This window comes from Lampris incognitus, chromosome 2 (assembly GCF_029633865.1).
Source record: "Lampris incognitus isolate fLamInc1 chromosome 2, fLamInc1.hap2, whole genome shotgun sequence".
Taxonomy (NCBI): Eukaryota; Metazoa; Chordata; class Actinopteri; order Lampriformes; family Lampridae; genus Lampris; species Lampris incognitus.
Window position 1 is genome coordinate 6173323 of NC_079212.1, and position 12765 is coordinate 6186087.

The window sequence follows — 12765 nt, forward strand, 5'->3', positions numbered from 1 at the left end:
CCACGTAGCCTCCGGGGGCCGGGGTCAGCAGAGGAGGAGCGCAGATGTGACTTTCTCACTTGGATTTGCGAAATGCACAACTGCGGCAGAGGCGGCGGGGCTCGGTGAAACCCGTGTATTTGCCTGTTGAACCCGCTGAGGAGGTTTTTATCCGTCCAGAAGGAATAAAGAAGAGTCAGATTTTTTGTCTTTTTTGGTTCATTTCCCCCCCCCCCACACATCTTCCATTCTCTTTTCCCAACATCCACGTGGACCAAACTAGCAAACGTGAGACGAATGATCTGCGTCTTGTAAAAAAACGTCCCTGCTTTAATGACATGACCTTGAGTATTTGTAGGCAACCAAAAGCAAAAGCAGAACCCAGCTTCATTAGCTTCATTTCTTGATTTGGCACAGGGGATGTTTTTGTGTCGAGGCGCCGACAAAGACAGAAAGCGACAAAAGGGGGGGGGGGAGAAGTGTATCATTTTCCCGTGCGAGCGTCAGATGGTCCCATCGCTCCTCCAGCTGGTCAGGAGGGGCCAGGGCCACCTGGATGCTGCGTCCTGCTCCTGCCCGTGAGATGCTGCAGCCTCCTCCTCCGTCATGTGAGGAGTCCACTTACTACGGCACTGAGAGGTCCATCTGCTCAGGACCGCACTTCCCAAACAGCCCCCACCCCACCATCCCGCCCCACCGCCACCCCCACCCCATCCCCCCAGCCCAGCCGCTGTGCTTCTCAGCGGAAAAAAAAAAAGAAAAAAGTGAGCAGTGTGTCAAAATGGAAGGAGGATTTAGTCCCTTTTCCCCCTCGCTACGAAAGAGCGTTCCAGGGCGGCGTGATGCAATGACGGCGAGCGAGCGAGAGAGAAGCCCTGCAGATGGAGACACGCAGCGGATGCACTCATGCTGAATCGACAGATATGTCACCTGTGTCTGACTTTGCAGGATCCTCTTGGTTGCACACGCAGCGCGGCGGGCAGCGAAGGCCCGCCGCGCTGCGTGTGCAACCAAGAGGATCGCACGTCGGCGCCTGAAATCACATCCGCTCGCAGGGGTGGCCGAGCAGCGTTCCTGCCAAAAAAAACATCAGCGGAGCGCTCCGAAAGTTTGGACACGTTTTCGTTGTTGTTATTGTTGTCGCTTTAGTAGACCTGCGAAGGAGACAAGCTTTTGGCAGCTGATTCTCAGGTGAACAGCTTGCGCGGGGAGGCATTTGCTGATGCATGCAGACAATCCACAGACGGTCCCTCACAGCGACTCCCTCGCTCTCCCTCCAATTTCCGCACAAACCCTTAATAAACGCCGTCCGTTTATTTCAAAATTGAATGTGACAGCCCCCCCGCGTCACTTCGCCATAGTGTCTCGCAGCCATCGGTGAGATGATGCACGCGGATGGGCCCGCTCCTCATTTTCTATCAGCAGGTATTGATGTTGCTTTAATGAAGTGCCTGGCGCTCCACCCGAGGAGGAGACAAGTCTGTCAGCATATGTAAATGCTTCCTGCCTGTCATTGTTGTGGAGGGTTCAACATGGGTCAACATGGATTCCTCCTCCGGGAACCCTTTGTTCTGGGGCTCCACTGTGCCACATGAGGGGACCAATTACAGAGCCGCACAGCAGGGTGGGTGGGGTGGGGTGGGGTGGGGGTTGCAAACTTGTTACACTGCTGTCGTAAAGCTAATTATTATCTTAGCACTGAGTTTAGTATAGATCTCCAGTCACCGTGATTGGACGACAACGCCGTGGTGAAGGGCAGCGGTCTTGCACGCAGGCTGGTTATGATTTAATGGTTAATGCTCCCCATAAAGTGTAATATAGCGCAGTTGAGCTGAATATATTGGTTTACACTGGAGGCAATCATCGCAATTTTTTGAAAAGGTCATCCTAATTTACCAACCCTGAGCGGCAACTGAACTGGTGAAATCCCAGTAGCGCTCCTTCACATTGTGAATGCAAAAGCAATTTACGGGATACTGACTGCCAGTCATATAACCTTGATATGCTGTCAAAGAAAATGATTTATGAAAATGCACACACCACCCCTTGTACCCAATGAGACCCAGCTAGGCCTGTTGACACTCGTGTGTGTTACCATTCCCAAGCTACTTCTATGGGGTTGTTTCCATTTCCTAATGAGGTTATGGCAGTAAATTCTCAATCAAGAGATTTCCCATGCGTCCAGCCAATAACGCAACATTTCAGCTGACAAGCAAACGTTTTGTTTTTGTTTTTTTTCCTGTTGCCGGTGATAACACAATTACAGAGTAGGATATCATCGTAGATAAGAGTGGTAGCTTTCAAGGACTTCTTAAAAATTTAGTGAAAGGGAACATGAACAGCCTGACAGTATAGGCTCCAGCTCCCGCTGACAATGAATTAGATGAAGTGGGTGTAGATAATGGATGGATAGCTGGATGGTTTGAATGGCTGGATGGATGGACAGATGGATGGATGGAAGGATGAATGGTTGCACGGATGGATGGATGGATGAATGGAATATGAACAGGTTAAACTGCAACAGGTAAACAGATCGATGGGAGAGATTTGCACCTGCACAGCAAGTGAGGTAGACGATAGTGAAAGCATGGAACAATGGACGTCCAATCTAAGCGGAAAGTAAGGGTTTCGGCTTGGGACAAAATACCAGACACAACTCTTTGGTGCATGTTATGGGCGTTAATGCCCCTCCCTCTTTGCTATTAGCCCCGTCTCTCCTCTAATATCCAACCCATTCATCTCCTCCTCCCCACCCCCATTGACCAGTCGAGCACAGCTGCTGGGGGCTACCAGTCCCCTTTGTGTGTGAGGCCAGTCAAGTGGAAAATGGCTGCGACGGAGAGAGCCCACTTCAGAGAGCCATCATCTTTTGAAGGGGCACGATGGCCTTTGACAAGACACAGTGTTAACACGGAGCCCACATGAACACAGCACTACTATTATGGTGTTTACCAGGGAAAGTGGAGAGGGGAGAGATTTAAAAAGGAGACCACTGCGGTTGATGTTTGATGCCGGCGGTGACAGGGTGTATCTCTGATCCCGTGCCGGTGTGGCAGCATTGCAGGAAAATATGACACGGACACCGAATTTGGACACGTCAGTTGAACTTTCGCTAAACAAAGTCAGCAGGTATAGGTTAGACACATCAGAATCAGGAACACTTTATAGGTCGTTTCATTTCATGCACTTGCGCACATGAGATGAAATGACACATCGTTTCCCCCAGCCCACAGCAGTGCAACACAAAGACAAAAACACATCCTAAAACTACAAGAACCACAAGATCGCATATATCCAAACTAACATATAACTAAAAATAAATAAATCACTGTCCAGGAGAACGAACGCCAGCCAGGATGACTGTCGGAACTGCTGGTCTGCATGGGCTAGCAGTTAGCTAGCAGTTAGCTAGCCTGCGCCCCTCAGTCTTTCCTCTTCGGGCGCAGCTCCGGTCAGGGCCGTGTTCCTTGGGCCCACAGGATGCAGCAGACCAAGCTCCCTCAGCCGATCCAATGCCAGCTCTCCCTGCCAGACCCCTTCGACACACCTCCCTGCACTCCACATGATGACACTACAAACACAGTCAAGGCTAGGCAAGGCCGCCGCCAGACCACCCTCGGTGTTATTGAAACTGCTGGTCTGCATGGGCTAGCAGTTAGCTTAGCCTGCCCCGCTTCCGTGTCCTGTCAGACTGCCCTCAGTGTTACCTCTTCGGGCACAGCTCCAGGCAGGGCAGTGGTCCCTGGGCCCACGGGAAGCAGCAGACCAAGCCCTCCCAGCCGTCAAACGAAGACAAACTTAGATGCAGACATGGACAAAGACACTACATGGACGGTACTGGGCGAGGCCACCACAAACGTGAATTCGCGCCGCCATCTTCCCACACCGATGCTGGGTGAGGCCGCTGCAAACATGAATTTGCACCCCCATCTTCCCACACTGGAAGCAGAAATACATGGCGCTACATCTGCACACGTGCCACTTATACCTCACATACTTAGCACATTATAGTATTCAAACGACCTCCTACAGGGCCAATATTGTAGCCGACACAGTTATTACGGTCAACCTGCTGCTCACATTATGGATGCAGATTGGATTGCCATCATATGAGTAAACGTGAGGGAAACAATTCAGTACATCTCTGTCATTTGTGGGGAAACACAGCTGTTGAATGCTACGCTGTCCCACACAGATGTACCGCACATGATGCTGCAGGCCACGTGTTAAGCTCCCAGTGAGCAACAGTGATTTTTAACCGCAACAAATGGTTGAAGTGTGTCATTATCCAGATTTTCGGTGAAGGGGTCATTACCTGCCACAGATGCCACTGTTGTTTTGCGTCTCAGATTTGTCCAGAGGCAAGTATCGGGTATAACGCTTGAAAAGAGCAGGAGGTACCATTGTGTTGAAGCACACCTGATCTTAGCAATCAATTGGCAGCTCTAGCCTAACACAGTTCTTTCAGGCTCTGCCTCAAGGCAGTCCATCTGTTGCTATGAAGTATGAAGATGCATGGCCATGTGTGTGTGTTCGTGAGTGAGAGAGAGAGAGAGAGAGAGAGAGAGAGAGAGAGAGAGAGAGAGAGAGAGAGAGAGAGAGAGAGAGAGAGAGAGAGAGAGAGAGAGACAGAGACAGAGAGAGAGACAGAGAGAGAGACAGAGACAGAGAGAGAGAGTATAGGATTTGTTATTTGCGCCTGGCGACACCTCTGCTCCCAGATGTGTGTCTTTTTCACTCCCCGTAGTTATGAATCTAATGTTTAAAGTGAGAAAATGTGACAAGCAACGGTGGCAACGTGCACGGTGTGTAATTAGCACAAAGAGAGGTAGTATTTGAGAGCATGGGGGAGATATACTTAGATCTACATCCTAATGAAAAGAGCATATTGTGCCTCCTTTTGCAGCGCTGCAAGGAGATGGTATCGATGTGAGGAAAACGCAATCTGATCCAAAACCGAACCCAAAGACGAAGACCTTGCTGCTGTTCTGTAACAGCTGATTTGTTTTCTGCCAAGTCTGCACAATGCCGTTGTCCTTGGGAGCCTTTACCTTCTCTGGGAGTACCAGAACAGCTTTTGATGGGGGTTCAGTTCAATGCCTGAAGCACTCACTGGGTGTTGAAATCACATGACTGGGTTTGTGTGTGTGTGTGTTTCCTTGTTGGGATGGCGCTAGCTGTACTCAAAAAAATAGATTTCCAAACATTTTAGCAGAAAGCTCTTGTTGAAGCCAAATCCACTCGGAAAATCGGTGCCGCGGCCAAACCTGCAGCCGAAGGTGATAGAAAGATGAAATGGCCTCGTATCCGGGGCTGTGCAGCGAAGGGTGTTCGGTCTCATCCCCACCGCAATCACTCAATCCAGCGTGCAGGGTGAGCCACGGTGACAATGGGAGAGGGTAAAGAGAGGTAAGAGAGCATATAGATGTCCACAGGTTATGATTTATCCACCTGCACACTGCAGAGGACGATGATGTTATACATTAAGAGCCCGAACAATGAGGAGAGTGTCTGCTTGGAAACGGTTCAAAGGATTCACCATTTGTCAACGGCGTTTGACACCACTGACCTTGTGGTTGTTGCTCACCCTTTACTGATGAAATACCAGGATTTTGTGATGGGAAGTCTTACATAAACTGATCCAGGAGTGTTTTGTGTCATCCTGCTCATTGTTGGTGTACATAACACATGGAATATTTGTGAATAATTAATTGCTAATGAAATAAAGCCAATGACAACTGACTGTACTTTTATTGTTGCATTCTTAAAGTGGATACCCTTAATTTCAGTGGATCTGGCATCATCTGGTGGTCACAACGCTTCGTTTTCATACCGCAAATCACAGCATTACATCTGAAATGAATGTGATCCAGAACACACAGAACATGTCCACATGCGGATCACAATTTTTGGCAGTCAGATTTTTTGTGACACACCAACAGGACAATCCAGCGGTAGTGTGCACATTCTGGAGAAAGAAGACCAATCAGCGATGCCGTCCAGCACAGTAATATTGGGCAACGTATCAAAAACTCGATTAAACCAAATTAAATGTTGGATGTCTTGTATTTTAGCACCGATCACTTTCTCTTCATCATTCGACACTTGTTATTTTCCTTGTTCTACTTCCTCTTCTTTTCCTTTTATGGCAGAGTCGAGGCATTTCCTGTGCGAGAGCCATTACATTTGAATATTTGGCGGGAATGGCGGACCCTCCCGGCACCAAAGAAGAACAGCATTTAGAGGAGCGATAACAGAACACTAAAACACTGAATGGCCGTTGCGATTAAAGTGCCAGCAGGAAAAGGTGTCAAACGTGGCATTTTTGACATTGAAATAAAAAAGGACTGATCACACGTTTAAGTTCTGTATTTCCGTCTCTTTGGCATAAATCAATGCGCTATCGGTTTAGTCATCAATTTTAACTGCTGTATGCTTTAAAATGTGTTGATTTATTTTCACGTTATTAATGATTCTCAAAGGTCTGCTGATCTTCCCAACACGTGGACCTCTCTTCTCAAAGCAGAATAATTGATGATTAAAGTAAAAGCTTTAATGCGTTTTAAGTACGTTTCCTTGCGGTGGTCCTCTCCCTCGCTGTGCATCCTCGGTTTTGTGTGTGCATTTGTTCATTACATGTGCACGGTGCTGACAGAATGTCATATGCTAAGCTGACCTCTCCATGCCTCCGTGGCGCCGTGCCACTTATGAAAGGACAAGAAAGCAGAAACGCTCTCCCTCTCTCTCTCTGACGACAATTGGCAAAAGTCCCCGGCCCTTAAAGTGACCTGAGCCGCCGGCGGATGGATCCAATGAGGAGAGTGCACTCAATAAATCCACAGGGCTCTGATTCACGCTCACTCACACATACAAGTCGTTCAGCGTCCTTGAAAGCAGCCGTCAATATCTTCTCGGCCCTGGGAAACAGGACATCTAGCCTCAGTTTCTGCTATATGGCGACATTATATTTCAGTTTGTAATAATGGTGGCAGACGAAATGGAAGGTATGGTGTAAAATATCCACAGCTAATTTGAATCTAACCCTGTAAGTGTGCCTGTTTTTTTTTTTTTATTATTATTGGGCAGCCTACTGTAAGGACAGCCAACAATCCCATTGAGAAATTAGCAGGGTCCCCTGTGCTTTTCTCTCCTTTGAATGAATAATTCAGCTGTCAAAGTGGCATGAGGAGACCTTGTCAGTGGCAACTGACTCAGCGCTCCATGGCCTGAGGGTGACCTGGGAAATGTGTCCTGTACCCACACCTCACTACCCCCCAACCAGATTAGCATGCCGTGCCTCCTGTGTCTATCACCTGCACAAAGGAAATAGTTTCGAAAAAAGGAGGCTTTGCATGAAGTCTTGAGACTGGATCTGTTTTGTCACCTCATTCGCGCGGAAACAATACTCGTATACAACTTATTTACAGTTCCCAAAATACAACCTGTCTGTATCGATGAATGAGGACATTGTTGAGGGCATCCAATCAGATCTTCCTCTTATTAGATCAAAGATGGTTAAAGGTGGCGGCATGGTGGTGCAGTGGTTAGCGCAGTCGCCTCACAGCAAGAAGTTCCTGGGTTCAAGCCTCGGGGTAGTCCAACCTTAGGGGTCGTCCTGTGTGGAATTTGCATGTTCTCCATGTGTCTGCGTGGGTTTCCTCCGGGTGCTCCAGTTTCCTCCCATAGTCCAAAGACATGTAGGTCAGGTGACTCGGCCGTACTAAGATTGTCCCTAGGTGTGAATGTGTGTGTCGGCCCTGTGTTGGCCTGGCAGCCTGTCCAGGGTGTCTCCCCGCCTGCCGCCCAATGACTGCTAGGATAGGATCCAGCATCCCCGTGACCCTGAGAGCAGGATAAGTGGTTTGGATAATGGATGGATGGACGGTTAAAGGTATTATCAGTGAATTTCTTTTCTCTAGTGACCACTATCAGCAACAGCAGGAATTGCACCAATGCCATACACCCTCCCCTTGAGTGACGGTGGCCTGCAAATGACACAATTAACGCTAATAACACCTCACAATTTCATGTTACCAAACACAGAAATGTCAAGTGAGGAGGTGATCACGCTGTAAAACATTGTGCAATATTTATAACTATTCCTGTTATAAAACACCTTAAAATATTAATAACAAGTCATGTTGTAAAACACTGTACAATATTTATAACAAAACCTGTTATAAAACACTGTGGCTGCTCAATGAAAATGCTGCCTACTTGTCCAACAGTAACATGGCCAACTCGGCATCAGTTTTTATGCTTTTGTAGTCTCAAAGTTTTCATCCCCTCTCAAAAACGATAACGATATTTATTCTTTTTTAGGGGCGGCAGATATCATATGATTTTTCTGCCAGATGAAAAGGCTTTTAGGATTGTGATGCAAAGCTGGTTCTGTCATACTGGAAAGTTGACACAGGCAGTGAGATGAATGTGTTGGGGACCCGTAGTTTTGTGAAAGAACATTGGATTTCTAAAAGGCGGAATGGCCTCTACTGTTCTGTTTACTAAAATAAAGATTCTGAACCAGAAGGCACCCTGATACACGATGGCCATTTTTTTCAATGATAAAGTCTAAATTTAATAATAGTACCTTCCAGTTTAGGGATAAGTTGAGAAATTGTGTTTTTTATGTATCAGATTAAAGATGGTTAAATATAGGTATTAGGTTAGAAATGGTTATGTTTAAGTATTATGTAGATTAGAGGCCTTAAAGTTTAGGTTTGGGTTTGATGTGGGAAGCCGGTTGTAGATCTGAGCAGATGTCCTCAACTAACTCCTGATTCACTGATATATGTTTCGTCATTTTGAGACCTGCAAACAAGTTGTATTCAAACATTTTGCCTGCTTGTCTGGGTTACAACTGGCATTGGCTGAGTTTCTGCAGGGTAAAAAAAAAAAAGTCGACTTACAGTTACCCAGCCCAAAATGACAGCATAAACAAATACCTCTTGATCAACACTCAATAAAAAACCCAGAATTCAAGAATTTAAAAAGGAATAAACGTGTCTAAAAGAAATGGAAAGGAGAGGAAGATCAAGAAGGCGGGGGGAAAAAATCAAATACCCGCCAAAACAACTCGAACTGCCCAATGAAGACGGAGGATTCCTATCAGACAGAGGGTGGCGAAGAGGATGAACATATGGAGGTAGAAGTGGTTGATGTGATAAGTTCAGGTTTGAAAGATACTGTTAAGGAAATTCAGGACATTAAAACTGAGCTGAAAACAGAGTTCACCACATTTAAAGGAGAAATCAAAAAAGAAATGAAGGACGAACTCAAGGACGAACCCAAACCATGGGAACTGAGGGAGCCGAACAGAGAATTGACGAGATCGAAAGCTGGAACATGGAGGTAAAAGATGCCCTTCTTCAATCGTTGAAACAGCAGAAGAATATTGCAGGATAGGATGACAGACCAAGAGGGAAGAAACCAATGGAACAACATCCCTATCTTTGGCCTGAAAGAAGGGGCAAAGGGCAGCGTCATCTCACAATTCATTGAGCGACTTCTGAAAACCGAGCTCTCCCTGCCGACAGAAACAGATCCACAAATACAGTGGGCAACCCACGCTTTACTACCAAAACTGGACTCTGACAAACCTCCAAGATCGACTGTGGTGAATTTTCTTCAGTACACAATAGAGATGGTACTGAAGGAAGCCTGGGGGAAAAAAATCCAATACCAAGACCAGGCAATGTCTTTTGATCACAATTACACCATGGAAATAATCCAGAAAAGAAAGGACTATATTGGCATAAAAAAGCCTTAAAGGAGAGAGGAAATGTTTCCAGACACCCCTGTCTAAAATCAGAATCCACTGGGAAACTGGCCCGTGGATGAATGAGAATGCACAAAAGGCTGCAAAAGCGTTAAACAGGAGAGGACTTGAGGCAGAGATACAAGGGAGAAGCGCAGCTAGGACGGGGATGGAAGAGCAACTCCAGAGAAAGTTGCCATGGCAGTGGGATGGAAATTCAGAGGACACTGCTATGCGAGCTAAACAAAAGCTACAAGAATTTCAAAGGAAATAATGGACATTTCAGGTATGTGAGTGCATCCTAGTAACCAAATTAAAGACACTGAGGATGAATAACCTAGACTAAGGTTGATTGCACCCCTCAAATGGATCTCTATAGTTGATTGTCTTCTTTGTTATGACTGATTGGTAGTTACATGTATATTTTCTACTGGGAGGTTGATGTGTAAGAGTTACTGGATAATAAGACCAGACCTTCCTAGAGTGGGGCCCTCATATCTTGTGGGATATTCCCCCCCAACCCACAAATGCAACGTGGGAGGTGTGCGCCTATGTTTGGAAATGTAATTGTGCCTATTTAACATTGAGTTACACAATATTCCTAGGGCTTTTATTGGTTCTCACAGTTATGATACGGTTTCAAGGGAATTATACGACCTCACAAAAAGAATAATGAGTAATATCTCACTGGTGTCAATGAATGCAAGTAGTAATTCTAAAGTAATTCTAAAGTAGTTCTCTGAATTCTAAAAATTAGAAAAGTTAAGGCCCAAGTTATCTTCATTCAGGAAATACACTTATAGGAAGAACATGAGAAGCTAAAAAAAAATCAGTTTTAGAAACACATTCTATAGCACATACAGGGAGAGTCACAAAAGAGGGGTGGCAATAATAATAACAATAATAATAATATATTCTATTTGTGGGCGTCTTTCAGAGCACTCAAAGACACCTTACAGAACACAATTTAAAAAAACAACAACAAACAAGCAGCACTGTATCAGACAGCATAAAATCAAAACAAAGCAGTTGAAGTTGAGAGAGTCGATGTTGTGAATGTCTTGTGGGAGAGAGTTCCATAGGTGGGGGGCAGAATGACCAAAGGCTCTAGACCCCATGGTAGTCAAGTGGGCCGAAGGTGTAGTGAGTTGGAGAGCAGAAGAGGATCTGAGAGTGTTGGAGGGCGTGTGGATATGAAGGCGCTCAGAAAGATATGAAGGAATACTTATACAAAACTCAATAAATTTTAAATGCTTGAAAGAAATCTGTGACAAAGAGGGATGATGAATTATTTTCAAAGGAAAATAAGAAAATGAGATGGTCACATTATTCAGCGAATATGCCCCCCCCCCCAGAGAGTGACAAACATTTCTTTAAATCCTTATTTACAGTTATAGGCATTGTACAGTGTGGAGATTTTAATATGATACTAGATCATAAGACAGACACAAGTACGTATATAAAGAAATAAGACTCACTTAACAAAAATCATGAATACATCTTTGAAGGAACAGGGAATGGTTGCTGTATGGCGAGAACTCCATCCAATGGAAAAAGAATATATACATTATCACACACAACAGTCAGTCTACTACTATTCATTAACTGGGATCTACATAAGGTAAAGACTGTAAAATTGGGGTGGCTGATATCTCCGATAATAATGCAATCCACTTAAATAGTGGACTGCATTAGTGAGACTGAAGATGCACAAATACAGTTCCTGAATTCTCTACATTTACCAACTATTGGAGCATTGCAAAACAACAACCTCACAGCTCCTATGGCACCTGATGAAGTATCTAACGCCATATCCAGACTTAAGGCTAATAAGCCTTAAGGATTACTTAAGGAAGTGATTGTTTCCCATCAGAGTGGTACTGAGCCTTTAAAGATGAACTAACCCCTCTTCTTACATCATCCTCTAATTTGACTTAAAGAAAGTCAGCTAGCACACTCATGGAAAGATGCAATAATTTCTGTAATTCCAAAAGAGGGAAAAGACACAGAATACTCTAGCAATTTTAGCCTCATATCTATTCTCAATGTGGATTATAAGATATACTCATCAATTATAGCAAAGAAATATGAGAAATTTATGACTGATCTAATTGATGAAGAGCCAACCGATTTTATTCTAGGACACCAAACACAAGGACCATGGAAATAATCAACTCTATACAAATTGGGGGGGGGGGGGGACAAAACCAGCGCTATTTTGGTAAGTCTCGATGCCGAAAAAGCTTTTGATAGTGGCAATTGGCACGTCCAGTGTCTAGTATTAGAATGGTGTGGATTCAACAAAGACTCAATTAAATGCATTAAAACTATCATATTCCAACAGCTAGAATAAAAATTAATGGTAGTCTAACACAGAGAAAATGCTGAAGAGGGGTACCCATCAAAGATGTTGCTTGTCCCCCCTCCTCTTTGCCCTATACATTGAGCCTTCAGCACAAGGCTATACGACAGACTGACGGATTAAAAGGAATTATCAAAGGACAGAAACACACACAATCAGCTTCTTCGTGGATGATATAATATACCTAGAGAACCCCAATACAAGCTTTACCCAGCTGATGCACTTTATAAATATATATGAGGATCACTCAGGATACAAAGTAAATGTGAATAAAACACAGATTTTAGCTTTTAACTGTACTCCATCTCAAGAAACTAAGAGAACTTTCTAATTGAAATGGGATTCAAAAACTATAAAATATCTTGGTGTGACTTTAACAAAACAACTAATTCATCTTTATAAAACAAATTATAATCAGATTCATTTTCCGATTAGAAGAGACATTGAGAGATGGTCAGCCTTGTCATTAGACTTTAGCTCAAGAATTGAAGTAATATCTTTTTCAGTCTCTTCCTATTAAGATTCCTCAAGAAAAGTTTAAAATTTGGGATCTCCAGATTTATATGGAATGGTAAAAAGCCACGAATAAAATATTGTACATCACAACTGGCCAAAGATAGAGGGGGTATGACACTCCCAAATTTAAAAGGTTATTATCATGCAGCAC